The sequence below is a fragment of the Coregonus clupeaformis genome, unplaced genomic scaffold (assembly GCF_020615455.1).
Source record: "Coregonus clupeaformis isolate EN_2021a unplaced genomic scaffold, ASM2061545v1 scaf0275, whole genome shotgun sequence".
Taxonomy (NCBI): domain Eukaryota; kingdom Metazoa; phylum Chordata; class Actinopteri; order Salmoniformes; family Salmonidae; genus Coregonus; species Coregonus clupeaformis.
In genome coordinates, this window is record NW_025533730.1 from 462,501 (window position 1) to 477,499 (window position 14,999).

General features: G+C 44.2%; 1 long non-coding RNA gene across 1 annotated transcript in view; it reads right to left on the minus strand.

The window, feature by feature from the left end:
• The window catches only part of LOC123484332, a 13,802-nt gene extending 2,299 nt beyond the window's left edge, over nt 1-11,503 (minus strand). The window contains exons 1-3 of the long non-coding RNA XR_006658497.1: nt 11,492-11,503; nt 7,703-7,740; nt 3,738-3,797 (exon numbers count right to left, since the gene is read on the minus strand). This is a non-coding gene — a long non-coding RNA (uncharacterized LOC123484332). The remainder of the gene's footprint in view (nt 1-3,737; nt 3,798-7,702; nt 7,741-11,491) is intronic.
• Nucleotides 11,504-14,999: the final 3,496 nt, after the last annotated feature.

The window sequence follows — 14,999 nt, forward strand, 5'->3', positions numbered from 1 at the left end:
CAGTATAAAAGACACCTGTCCACAACCTCAAACAGTCACACTCCAAACTCCACTATGGCCAAGACCAAAGAGCTGTCAAAGGACACCAGAAACAAAATTGTAGACCTCCACCAGGCTGGGAAGACTGAATCTGCAATAGGTAAGCAGCTTGGTTTGAAGAAATCAACTGTGGGAGCAATTATTAGGAAATGGAAGACATACAAGACCACTGATCATTTCCCTCGATCTGGGGCTCCACGCAAGATCTCACCCTGTGGGGTCAAAATGATCACAAGAACGGTGAGCAAAAATCCCAGAACCACACGGGGGGACCTAGTGAATGACCTGCAGAGAGCTGGGACCAAAGTAACAAAGCCTACCATCAGTAACACACTCGCCGCCAGGGACTCAAATCCTGCAGTGCCAGACGTTCCCCCTGCTTAAGCCAGTACATGTCCAGGCCCGTCGAAAGTTTGCTAGAGTGCATTTGGATGATCCAGAAGAGGATTGGGAGAATGTCATATGGTCAGATGAAACCAAAATATTACTTTTGGTAAAAACTCAACTCGTCGTGTTTGGAGGACAAAGAATGCTGAGTTGCATCCAAAGAACACCATACCTACTGTGAAGCATGGGGGTGGAAACATCATGCTTTGGGGCTGTTTTTCTGCAAAGGGACCAGGACGACTGATCCGTGTAAAGGAAAGAATGAATGGGGCCATGTATCGTGAGATTTTGAGTGAAAACCTCCTTCCATCAGCAAGGGCATTGAAGATGAAACGTGGCTGGGTCTTTCAGCATGACAATGATCCCAAACACACCGCCCGGGCAACGAAGGAGTGGCTTCGTAAGAAGCATTTCATGGTCCTGGAGTGGCCTAGCCAGTCTCCAGATCTCAACCCCATAGAAAATCTTTGGAGGGAGTTGAAAGTCCATGTTGCCCAGCGACAGCCCCAAAACATCACTGCTCTAGAGGAGATCTGCATGGAGGAATGGGCCAAAAAACCAGCAACAGTGTGTGAAAACCTTGTGAAGACTTACAGAAAACGTTTGACCTGTGTCATTGCCAACAAAGGGTATATAACAAAGTATTGAGAAACTTTTGTTATTGACCAAATACTTATTTTCCACCATAATATGCAAATAAATTCATTAAAAATCCTACAATGTGATTTCCTGGATTTTTTTTCTCATTTTGTCTGTCATAGTTGACGTGTACCTATGATGAAAATTACAGGCCTCTCTCATCTTTTTAAGTGGGAGATCATGCACAATTGGTGGCTGACTAAATACTTTTTTCCCCACTGTATATGAATGACCAGACATTGTTCATGGAACAGTTTATGAGAAGCTCATGTATTAATTATATAATGTGGGTTAGCACGGTTATTTATGTGTGCTGGTATATATATATATATATACAGTGGGGAGAACAAGTATTTGATACACTGCCGATTTTGCAGGTTTTCCTACTTACAAAGCATGTAGAGGTCTGTAATTTTTATCATAGGTACACTTCAACTGTGAGAGACGGAATCTAAAACAAAAATCCAGAAAATCACATTGTATGATTTTTAAGTAATTCATTTGCATTTTATTGCATGACATAAGTATTTGATCACCTACCAACCAGTAAGAATTCTGGCTCTCACAGACCTGTTAGTTTTTCTTTAAGAAGCCCTCCTGTTCTCCACTCATTACCTGTATTAACTGCACCTGTTTGAACTTGTTACCTGTATAAAAGACACCTGTCCACACACTCAGTCAAACAGACTCCAACCTCTCCACAATGGCTAAGACCAGAGAGCTGTGTAAGGACATCAGAGATAAAATTGTAGACCTGCACAAGGCTGGGATGGGCTACAGGACAATAGGCAAGCAGCTTGGTGAGAAGGCAACAACTGTTGGCGCAATTATTAGAAAATGGAAGAAGTTCAAGATGACGGTCAATCACCCTTGGTCAATGATCATGAGGAAGGTGAGGGATCAGCCCAGAACTACACGGCAGGACCTGGTCAATGACCTGAAGAGAGCTGGGACCACAGTCTCAAAGAAAACCATTAGTAACAAACTACGCCGTCATGGATTAAAACCCTGCAGCGCACGCAAGGTCCCCCTGCTCAAGCCAGCGCATGTCCAGGCCCGTCTGAAGTTTGCCAATGACCATCTGGATGATCCAGAGGAGGAATGGGAGAAGGTCATGTGGTCTGATGAGACAAAAATAGAGCTTTTTGGTCTAAACTCCACTCGCCGTGTTTGGAGGAAGAAGAAGGTTGAGTACAACCCCAAGAACACCATCCCAACCGTGAAGCATGGAGGTGGAAACATCATTCTTTGGGGATGCTTTTTTGCAAAGGGCACAGGACGACTGCACCGATTGAGGGGGAGGATGGATGGGGCCATGTACGCTGAGATCTTGGCCAACAACCTCCTTCCCTCAGTAAGACATTGAAGATGGGTCATGGCTGGGTCTTCCAGCATGACAACGACACCCAAAACACACAGCCAGGGCAACTAAGGAGTGGCTCCGTAAGAAGCATCTCAAGGTCCTGGAGTGGCCTAGCCAGTCTCCAGACCTGAACCCAATAGAAAATCTTTGGAGGGAGCTGAAAGTCCGTAATGCACGGTGACAGCCCCGAAACCTGAAGGATCTGGAGAAGGTCTGTATGGAGGAGTGGGCCAAAATCCCTGCTGCAGTGTGTGCAAACCTGGTCAAGACCTACAGGAAATGTATGATCTCTGTAATTGCAAACAAATGTTTCTGTACCAAATATTAAGTTCTGCTTTTCTGATGTATCAAATACTTATGTCTTGCAATAAAATGCAAATTAATTACTTACAAATCATACATACATGTGATTTTCTGGATTTTTGTTTTAGATTCCGTCTCTCACAGTTGAAGTGTACCTATGATAAAAAAAATTACAGACCTCTACACGCTTTGTAAGTAGGAAAACCTGCAAAAATCGGCAGTGTATCAAATACTTGTTCTCCCCACTGTATGTGTGTGTCTGTGTGTGTGTGTGTTTCTGTGAGTGTGTGTGTGTGTGTGTGTATGTGTGTGTGTGTATCTGTGTGTGTGTGTGTGTGTGTGTCTGTGTGTGTGTGTGTGTCTGTCTGTGTTTGTGTGTGTGTGTGTATTTATGTTTATGAACATGGGTGTATTGTAACACTTTCCTTTTTGATGTTAATTGATCATTGTGACATGTCAGTTTCTCATTGGCCAGAGGCATGATGGGTAGTCCTATTTAAACCCTGTCATTCCCTGGTCAGAGACAAGGACAGGGGTTAGGTTGGCATGCGGCTGTTTTAACAGGCATGGGTGAAGCGTGGGTTTTAGTTTGAGCGCTCTTTGATTCAGTTTTGAGATGTTGTTCTACGTTTCTTTTTATTTTTGGAAATATTGTAAGTGTGACTGGCGTTATTCTTCACTTTCAAATGAAAAAAGCCTCACTCTGGGCAAGACAAATCAGTTCGGCATGGTTAGCGTGTCACCGTAAAATCAAATATTTTTTATAACTAAACCAAGATAGACCACAGCCTGTCGTTTTCAACGGGAGCAAAGGAGTCATAGCGGGCAGAACAAGCAAGGAGGTGGGCAGAGCCAAGCACGAGCTAGCGAGAGGAGGAGGAGGAGGAGGAGGAGGAGGAGAGGAGAAGGAGGAGGAGAAGGGGGAGGAGGAAGAGAGAGAGGAGGAGGAGGGAGAGGAGGAGGGAGGGGGAGGAGGAGGAGAGGGAGAGGTGGGTGTAGTATGTACCAGTGCTGGAGTTAGGCTGGTGTCTTTAGGACTGGTCACTGTGTTGGCTTTGTTGTTCGCCTGTAGAGAGAACACCACACATCATCGTCCACGTCACGCCACGTCACGTCACGTCACGTCCACGCCACGCCACGTCACGCCACGCACACGCCACGTCACGCCACGCCACGTCACGTCCACGTCACGCCACGTCACGTCACGTCACGTCACGTCACGTCACGTCACGTCACGTCACGTCACAGACCAGACCAGACCAGACCAGACCAGACCAGACCAGACCAGACCAGACCAGACCAGACCAGACCTGACCTGACCTGACCTGACCTGACCTGACCTGACCTGACCTGACCTGACCTGACCAGACCAGACCAGACCAGACCAGACCAGACCAGACCAGACCAGACCAGACCAGACCTGACCTGACCTGACCTGACCTGACCGGGACAGACCTGACCAGACCAGACCAGACCAGACCTGACCAGACCAGACCAGACCAGACCAGACCAGACCTGACCAGACCAGACCAGACCTGACCTGGGACAAATCTATTCTGTCAAACACCTTTTTGTTTTAGCTTTAAGCCTTACCTGTACAATGGAACAAATAGATTAGTACCAAAAGTGCCAACTGCGTCCACCATGCACGTCAGTCAAGCTAAACCAAGCAGACCTTAAGTGGTTCAATAGATAGCCCCTGATGGTTAGTATAGTGTATGTAGATCCTACAGGGTTCAATAGATAGCCCCCTGATGAGTTATATAGTGTATGTAGATCCTACAGGGTTCAATAGATAGCCCCCTGATGGTTATATAGTGTATGTAGATCCTACAGGGGTTCTGGATAGGCCCCTGATGGTTATATAGTGTATGTAGATCCTACAGGGTTCAATAGATAGCCCCCTGATGGTTATATAGTGTCTGTAGATCCTACAGGGTTCAATAGATAGCCTCCTGATGGTTATATAGTGTATGTAGATCCTACAGGGTTCAATAGATAGCCCCCTGATGGTTATATAGTGTATGTAGATCCCTACAGGGGTTCAATAGATAGCCCCCTGATGGTTATATAGTGTATGTAGATCCTACAGGGTTCAATAGATAGCCCCTGATGGTTATATAGTGTATGCTAGATCCTACAGGGTTCAATAGATAGCCCCTGATGGTTATATAGTGTATGTAGATCCTACAGGGTTCAATAGATAGCCCCTGATGGTTATATAGTGTATGTAGATCCTACAGGGTTCAATAGATAGCCCCTGATGGTTATATAGTGTATGTAGATCCTGTATAACAGGTTCAATAGATATCCTGATGGTTAGTATAGTGTATGTAGATCCTGTATAGCAGGGTTCAATAGATAAGCCCCCTGATGGTTATATAGTGTATGTAGATCCTGTATAGCAGGGTTCAATAGATAGCCCCTGATGGTTATATAGTGTATGTAGATCCTACAGGGTTCAATAGATAGCCCCCTGATGGTTATATAGTGTATGTAGATCCTACAGGGTTCAATAGACAGCCCCCCTGATGGTTATAGTAGTGTATGTAGATCCTACAGGGTTCAATAGGACGGCCCGACGGTCATTTAATTTGAGAGGGGGCCACTCGCTCTAGCGGTTATGGTCCAGGGTGTTGTGCTTGTTTCGGCCAGCAGAGGGGGCCACTCGCTCTAGCGGTTATGGTCCAGGGGTGTTGTGCTTGTTTCGGCCAGCAGAGGGGGCCACTCGCTCTAGCGGTTATAGTCCAGGGTGTTGTGCTTGTTTCGGCCAGCAGAGGGGGCCACTCGCTCTAGCGGTTATGGTCCAGGGGTGTTGTGCTTGTTTCGGCCAGCAGAGGGGGCCACTGCATCTAGCGGTTATGGTCCAGGGTGTTGTGCTTGTTTCGCCAGCAGAGGGGGGCCACTCGCTCTAGCGGTTATGGTCCAGGGGTGTTGTGCTTGTTTGGCCAGCAGAGGGGGCCACTCGCTCTAGCGTTATAGTCCAGGGGTGTTGTGCTTGTTTCTGCCAGCAGAGGGGGCCACTCGCTCTAGGCGGTTATAGTCCAGGGTGTTGTGCTTGTTTTCAGCCAGCAGAGGGGGCCGCTCGCTCTAGCGGTTATGGTCCAGGGTGTTGTGCTTGTTTCTGCCAGCAGAGGGGGCCACTCGCTCTAGCGGTTATGGTCCAGGGTGTTGTACTTGTTTCGGCCAGCAGAGGGGGCCACTCGCTTATAGCGGTTGCTTCACACTCTCTCAATCCACAGTGGCTCTCGAGCTAGCCTGCCTAGTCAGTTGAATGGGTGAGAGCCGAACTGCATTCAAGAGGCAACCAGATCAGCTAATTATTTTCTAATGTATTATTGAGGTGTCAGGCTCCCATTCAATCATCTCACCCAATCAGGCAACATGTATAAGACAGGATCTGACATGATGTACAGTAACTGAAACAAATCTGACACAGGACTATCTATACCAGAGTACTGAGACGGTCCGACACAGGACTATCTTTACCAGTGTTCTGAGACGGCAGAACTTAGTGACTACAGGAAACCAGAGACAAAACTACAGGAAATGGGAGGTGTTAAGGAGAACAGATGATCAGGAAGTGACACGCTACAGCTAGTCTATTAGTAAAGTGGACACACGTAAAGGCTCTGGGACCAGAACCACATCCTCTGACCAGTCTATTAGTAAAGTGGACACACATAAAGGCTCTGGGACCAGAACCACATCCTCTGACCAGTCTATTAGTGAAGTGGACACACGTGAAAGGCTCTGGGACCAGAACCACATCCTCTGACCAGTCTATTAGTGAAGTGGACACACGTAAAGGCTCTGGGACCAGAACCACATCCTCTGACCAGTCTATTAGTGAAGTGGTTACAACGTAAAGGCTCTGGGACCAGAACCACATCCTCTGACCAGTCTGCCCAGTCATGATGTCATAATGTCCCTTGATGATGACGACCCGATGTCATCATTTCCCTGGATGTTGATGTCCCATAAGTCTATTGTCCTCAGACTCCTCGTCACGGCTCGATCAGTCTTCGTTTCCTGTTGTTTGTTGTTGTTACATAGATAGACACAGGGCCAATCTGAAATGGCCCCCTACTCTCTATGTTACATAGATAGACACAGGGCCAATCTGGAAATGGCCCCCTGCTCTCTCTATGTTACGTTGTACTCCTGAGTGGCGCAGTGGTCTAAGCGCACTGCATCGCAGTGCTAGCTGTGCCACTAGAGATCCTGGTTCGAATCCAGGCTCTGTCGCAGCCGGCCGCGACCGGGAGACTCATGGGCGGCGCACAATTGGCCCAGCGTCGTCCAGGGTAGGGAAAAGGCCGGCAAGGGGATGTAACTCCAGTTGATAGAGCATGGACGTTTGACGCGCCAGGGTTGTGGGTTCGATCCACGGGGGCCAGTATAAAATATATATGTATTCACTAACTGTAAGTCACTCTGGATAAGAGCATCTGCTAAATGACTAAAATGTTACATAGATAGACACAGTGGGTCAATCTGAAATGGCCCCCTACTCTCTATGTTACATAGATAGACACAGGGCCAATCTGAAATGGCCCCCTGCTCCCCTATGTTACATAGATAGACACAGGGTCAATCTGAAATGCCCCCCGCTCTCTATGTTACATAGATAGACACAGGGCCAATCTGAAATGGCCCCCTACTCTCTATGTTACATAGATAGACACAGGGCCAATCTGAGAATGGCCCCCTGCTCTCTATGTTACATAGATAGACACAGGGTCAATCTGAAATGGCCCCCTGCTCTCTATGTTACATAGATAGACACAGGGTCAATCTGAAATGGCCCCCTACTCTTCTATGTTACATAGATAGACACAGGGCCAATCTGAATGGCCCCCCTACTCTCTCTAGTAAGTGCACTAATTTCTGCAGAGGGCTCTGGCCAATGGTAGTGTACTATATAGGGAGATAAATGGAGCCATTTGGACCGCAGCAACAGAAACTCACCTTGACGGCGTCAGCCTTCTTGTTCAGCAGACCCTTGACTGCTGTAGAGAGAGGAAGGGAGAGAGAGAGAGAGAGACAGAGAGGGAGAGAGAGAGAGAGAGAGAGAGAGAGAGACAGTAGAGAGAGAGAGAGAGAGAGAGAGAGAGAGAGAGAGAGAGAGAGAAAGACAGAGAGAGAGAGAGACAGACAGAGAGACAGAGAGAGAGAGACAGAGAGAGAGAGAGACAGAGAGAGAGAGAGAGAGAGAGAGAGAGAGAGAGAGACAGAGAGAGAGAGAGAAAGAGAGAGAGAGACAGAGACACAGAGACACAGAGAGAGAGATAGAGAGAGAGAGAGAGAGACAGAAGGACAGAGAGAGAGAGAGAGAGAGAGAGAGAGACAGAGACAGAGACAGAGAGAGAGAGAGAGAGAGAGAGAGAGAGAGAGAGAGAGAGAGAGATAGACAGAGAGGGGGGTAAACACCAGTGCTTCACACAGAGACAGACAACCTCCATTGTAACAGGGCTGTGTTCATTAGACTCAAAACAAGAGGAAACGTTTTTGAAACACAGTGCAACACACAGGGACTACATGGCTGAATCTGTCAAATGACAGAGACACGTTTCCTTCTGTTTCAATACGTTTCAAACATACAGTGGTATTAAAGTCATGGTTTTAAAGTCATGGTATTAAAGTCATTGTATAAAATCATTGCATGCATCTGCATCGTCATGCTACAACATATTCTACATACAGTATATACTACATGAAGTATTCTGTGAATGTACTATATTCAGTATTCATAACATACTGTATATATACTACATGAAGTATTCTGTGAATGTACTATATTCAGTATTCATAACATACTGTATATATACTACATTAAGTATTCTGTGGATATGAATGTACTATATTCACTAATCATAACATACAGTATATATACTGTATATATACTACATGAAGTATTCTGTGAATGTACTATATTCACTATTCATAACATGCTGTATATATACTGTATATATACTACATTAAGTATTCTGTGAATGTGAATGTACTATATTCACTATTCATAACATACTGTATATAACTACTACATTAAGTATTCTGGATGAATGTACTATATTCACTAATCATAACATACAGTATATATACTGTATATATACACTACATTAAGTATTCCGTGAATGTATATATTCACTATTCATAATCATACTGCATATATATATACATTAAGTATTCTGTGGATATGAATGTACTATATTCACACTAATCATAACATACGAAAGTATATATACTGTATATATACTACATGAAGTATTCTGTGAATGTGAATGTACTATATTCACTAATCATAACATACAGTATATATTACTGTATATATACTACATGAAGTATTCTGTGAATGTACTATATTCACTATTCATAACATACTGTATATATACTGATATATATACTACATTAATTCTGTGGATATGAATGTACTATATTCACTAATCATAACATACAGTATATATACTGTATATATACCACATGAAGTATTTCAGTGAATGTACTATATTCACTATTCATAACATACTGTATATATATATACATTACAGTATTCTGTCGGATATGAATGTACTATATTCACTAATCATATACATACAATATATACTGTACTTATATACACATAAGTATTCTGTGAATATGAATGTACTATATTCACTATTCATAACATACTGTATATATACTACATTAAGTACTTCCCTGAATGCTTACTATATCACTATTCATAACATACTGTATATACACGTATATATACTACATGAAGTATTCTGTGAATATGAATGTACTATATTCACTATTCATAACATACTGTATATATACTACATTAAATATTCTGTGGATATGAATGTACTATATTCACTAATCATAACATACCGTATATACACTACTACAGCTCTGGTCTAAAAGTAGTGCACTAGATAGAAGGGTATATAGCTCTGGTTAGAAAGTAGTGCACTAGATAGGGAATAGGGTAGAGAGCTCTGGTCTAAAGTAGTGCACTAGATAGGGAATAGGGTAGAGAGCTCTGGTTAGAAAGTAGTGCACTAGATAGGAATAGGTGGGGAGAGCTCTGGTCTAAAGTAGTGCACTAGGATAGGAATAGGGTAGAGAGCTCTGGTTAGAAAGTAGTGCAACTAGATAGGGAATAGGGTAGAGAGGCTCTGGTTAGAAAAGTAGTGCACTAGATAGGAATAGGGTAGAGAAGTCTGGTTAGAAAGTAGTGCACTAGATAGGGAATAGGGTAGAGAGCTCTGGTTAGAAAGTAGTGCACTAGATAGGGAATAGGGTAGAGAGCTCTGGTTAGAAAGTAGTGCACTAGATAGGGAATAGGGTAGAGAGCTCTGGTTAGAAAGTAGTGCACTAGATAGGGGAATAGGGTAGAGAGCTCTGGTTAGAAAGTAGTAGCACTAGATAGGGAATAGGTATAGAGCTCTGGTTAGAAAGTAGTGCACTAGATAGGAATAGGGTGGAGAGCTCTGGTTAGAAAAAGTAGTGCACTAGATAGGGAATAGGTAGAGAGCTCTGGTTAGAAAGTAGAGCACTAGATAGGGAATAGGGTGAGAGCTCTGGTTCTGGAGAAAGTAGTGCACTAGATAGGAATAGGGTAGAGAGCTCAGGAGGGTTAGAAAGTAGTGCACTAGATTGGGAATAGGGTAGGGAGAGCTCTGGTTAGAAAGTAGTGCACTAGATAGGGAATAGGTACAGAGCTCTAGTTAGAAAGTAGTGCACTAGATAGGGAATAGGGTAGAGAGGCTCTAGTTGGAAAAGTAGGCACTAGATAGGAATAGGGTACAGAGCTCTGGTTAGAAAGTAGTGCACTAGATAGGGAATAGGGTATAGAGCTCTGGTTAGAAAGTAGTGCATTAGATAGGGAATAGGGTAGGAGAGCTCTGGTTAGAAAGTAGTGCACTAGATAGGGAATAGGGTAGAGAGCTCTGGTTAGGAAAGTAGTGCACTAGATAGGGAATAGGGTAGAGAGCTCTGGTTAGAAAGATAGTGCACTAGATAGGAATAGGGTAGAGAGCTATGGTTAGAAAGTAAGTGCACTAGATAGGGAATAAGTGTATAGAGCTTCTGGTTAGAAAGTAGTGTACTAGATAGGGAATAGGTAGAGAGCTCTGGTTAGAGATACATTAGCTAAAATGTCTTTAAAAACTATTTTTGTTTGTTATTATGGGGTATTGTGTGTAGATTGGAAAGAAATAATTGAATCCATTTTAGAATAAGGTGTAACGTAACAAAATGTGGAAAAAGTAAGGTTGAATATTTAATAACTGTATATAATTAATATTAATGTATATTATAAATACAAAATGCCTTAAAAGGGATTTTCACACTACTGAGCCGAACCGAACCGAACCAAGCTGTACTGAGCTGGTCTGGTTTAGTATCCTCCATAGTTACTGTAACCATGCCGATAAGTGGGACAATGTAAAGAAACTATCAGGAGCCAGCACGGGGTTTGGTGAGGGTAGCCCGATAGGTGAAAGGGGTATAAGAGTACCGACAAAACGGAGTGACATGAGGCCCTGGCCGCTGATTGGCTGACAGAGAGGAAGTGAGCCTTCTAACGAGGTTACATCCCAAAACAAAGGATGTAAAGACATAAAAAAAAACAATTAAAGAAGGAAGAAAATGATGAATAATAATGAAGAAAGAATCAGATTCAGTTTAATTTGAAGAAAAAATAATCAAAAGAACTAAAAAAACATCAGATATGGGCAGTAAAAAGCCAATGACATTCGAGTTGAGACGGACTACCTGAGAAGTTTTGGTAACCAAGCAGAGTGGTCAAAAATGGCTCCCTGAAAGAGTGGAGGGGGGTAGAAAGACAAGAGGAAAAGAAGGAGAGAATAGACAAGAGGAAAGGTGGAAGGAGAGAAAGAAAAGAGGAAAGGAAGGAGAGAAATAGAAAAGAGGAAAGGAATAGAGAGAAACATGAAAAGAGGAAAGGAAGGGAGAGAAATATGACAAGAGGAAAGGAAGGAGAGGAAACAGAAAAGAAGAAAGGAAGGAGAGAACAGAAAAGAGGAAAGGAAGGAGAGAACAGAAAAGAGGAAAGGAAGGAGAGAACAGAAAAGAGGAGGGGAGAGAACAGAAAAGAGGAGGGAAGGGGAGAGGAACATAAAAGAGGAAAGGAAGGAGAGGAACAGAAAAGAGGAAAAAGGGAAGGAGAGAACAGAAAAGAGGAGGAAGGAGAGAAAGAATGAAGAGGGAGGGAAGGAGAGAATAGAAAAAGAGGAGGGAAGGGAGAGAACAGAAAAGAAGAGGGAAGGAGAGAACAGAAAAAGAGTGAGGGAAGGAGAGAACAGAAAAGATGAGAGGAAGGAGAGAATAGAAAAGAGGGAAAGGAAGGAGAGAAAGTTAGAAAGGAGGGAAGGGAGAACAGAAAAGAGGAGGGAAGGAGAGAAACAGAAAAGAGGAGGGTGGGAAGTGAGAGAAATAGAAAAGAGGAGGGAAGGAGAGAACAGAAAAGAGGAGGGAAGGAGAGAACAGAAAAGATGAAAGGAAGGAGAGAACAGAAAAGAGGAAAGGAAGGAGAGAAAAGATAAAGTAGGAGGGAAGGAGAGAAACAGAAAAGAGGAGGGAAGGAGAGAATTCTAGAAAAGAGGAGGGAAGGAGAGAAACAGGAAAGAGGAGGGAAGGGAGAGAACAGAAAAGAGGAGGGAAGGGAGAGAGAACAGGAAAAGAGGAGGGAAGGAGAGAACAGAAAAAGAGGGAAGGAGAGAAACAGAAAAGAGGAAAGGAAGGAGAGAACAGAAAAGAGGGAAAGGAAGGAGGAGAACAGAAAAGAGTGAGGGAAGTTGAGAGAACAGAAAAAGAGGAGGGAAGGGAGAGAAACAGAAAAGATGAAAGGAAGGAGAGAAGAAAAGAGTGAAAGAAGGAGAGAACAGAAAATAGGAGGGAAGGAGAGAACAAACTAATGAAAGATTGTTAGAAAAGAGGAAAGAGAAGTTGAAAGATAAAGAGAAGAGAAGAAAACAGGGATACCGATTGGTTGATTATTTAAAAACAGAGAACAGCGGTGGAACAGTGAGTGATTGAGTTGATATTCAAACAGAGAACAGGGTATGTAGTCTCCTGATTGGTTGATCATTTCAAACAGAGAACAGGGTGGTACTGTAGTCTCTCCTGATTGGTTGATAGTTTCAAACAGAGAACAGCAGTGGTGTACTGTAGTCTCTACTGATTGGTTGATCATTTCAAACAGAGAACAGGGTGGTACTGTAGTCTTGATTGGTTGATATTTCAAACAGAGAACAGCAGTGGGATTGTAGTTTCTCCTGCATTGGTTGATCATTTAAACAGAGAACAGCAGTGGTACTGTAGTTCTCTGGATTGGTGATCATTTCAAACAGAGAACAGCGGTGGTAATATAGTTCTACTGGATTGGTTGATCATTTTAAACAGAGAACAGCAGAGGGTACTGTAGTTTCTACTGATTGGTTGATCATTTCAAAGCAGGTGTGGAAAGAGGGAGAGAGGGGTGCTTGCTCTTCAAAGGAACCCATTCCCTAGATAGTATAAGTTACAGGATATTTATTATGGTGTTTTTTTAGGCAATAATATAAAACAGAAACAGAACTTCTTAGAATGAAATCAAAAAAATAAAATAAGTAGTGATATACAAGGAAGTTACAGTCTTGTCCATCGCTGCAACCCGTACGGACTTGGGAGAGAGGCGAAGGTGAGAGCCAGCGCCCTCCGAAACACAACCCAACCGAACCGCACTGCTGGAAATGCCCCTCTTAACCCGAAGCCAGCCGTACCAATGTGTGTTGGAGGGAACACCGTACATTAGGACGTGGTCATTGGTAGCACTGCGCCCGGCCCGCCACACACAGGAGTAGAGAGACGAGTGGACAAGTGACATCCGGCGGGTAATCCCTCCCCCTATCCCGGACGGACGATGGGCCCGAGAGCAGCACCGCCTTAGCTGGAATATGAACAGGATCTGTAGTGACATTGAGCCTGAATAGAACCAGGATCTGTAGTGACACAGCCTGGAATAGAACCAGGATCTGTAGGAACAGCCTGGATTAGAACCAGATCTGTAGTGACACAGCCTGGAATAGAAACCAGGATCTGTAGTGACACAGCCTGGAATAGAACCAGGGATCTGTAGTGAAATAGCCTGGAATAGAACCAGGGATTGTGAGTGGCACAGCCTGGAATAGAACCAGGATCTGTAGTGACACACAGCCTGGAATAGAACCAGGATTCGTAGTGACACAGCCTGGAAAGAACCAGGGTCTGTAGTGGCACAGCCTGGGAATAGAACCAGGGATCTGTAGTGAATTAGCCTGGAATAGAACCAGGGATCTGTAGTGACACAGCCTGGAATAGAACCAGGATCTGTAGTGACACAGCCTGGAATAGAACCAGGATCTGTAGAGACACAGCCTGGAATAGAAACCAGGATCTGTAGTGAACACCTGGAAAAGAATCAGGATCTGTAGTGACAAGCTAGCCTGGAATTAGAACCAGGATCTGCGAGTGGCACAGCCTTTGAATAGAACCAGGATCTGTAGTGGCACAGCCTGGAATAGAACCAGGATCTGTAGGAACAGCCTGGAATAGAACCAGGATCTGTAGTGAAATAGCTCTGGAATAGAACCAGGGATCTGCAGTGGCACAGCCTGGAATAGAACCAGGATCTGTAGGAACAGCCTGGAATAGAACCACAGGATCTGTAGTGAACAGCCTGAATAGAATCAGGATCTGTAGTGACACAGCTCTGGAATAGAATCAGGATCTGTAGTGAACAGCCTGGAATAGAACCAGGATCTTAGAACAGCTGGAATAGAACCAGGATCTGTAGGGAACAGCCTGAATAGAACCAGGGATCTGTAGTGACACAGCCTGGAATAGAACTAGATCTAGTGGATTGAGCCTGGAATAGAACCAGGATGTAGGAAAGCCTGGAATAGAAAAGGATGTAGGACACTGGAAAGAACCAGGATCTGTAGTGACACAGCCTGGAATAGAATCAGGATCTGTAGTGACACAGCTGGAATAGAACCAGGATATGTAGTGACACAGCCTGGAATAGAACCAGGATCTGTAGTGGCATGGCTTGGGAATAGAACACAGGATCTGTAGTGAACATGGAATAGAACCAGGATCTGTAGTGACACAGCCTGGAATAGAACTAGGATCTGTGAGTGACACAGCCTGGAATAGAACCAGGATCCGTAGTGGCACAGCCTGGAATAGAACCAGGATCTGTAGGAACAGCCTGGAATAGAACCAGGATCAGTAGTGACAC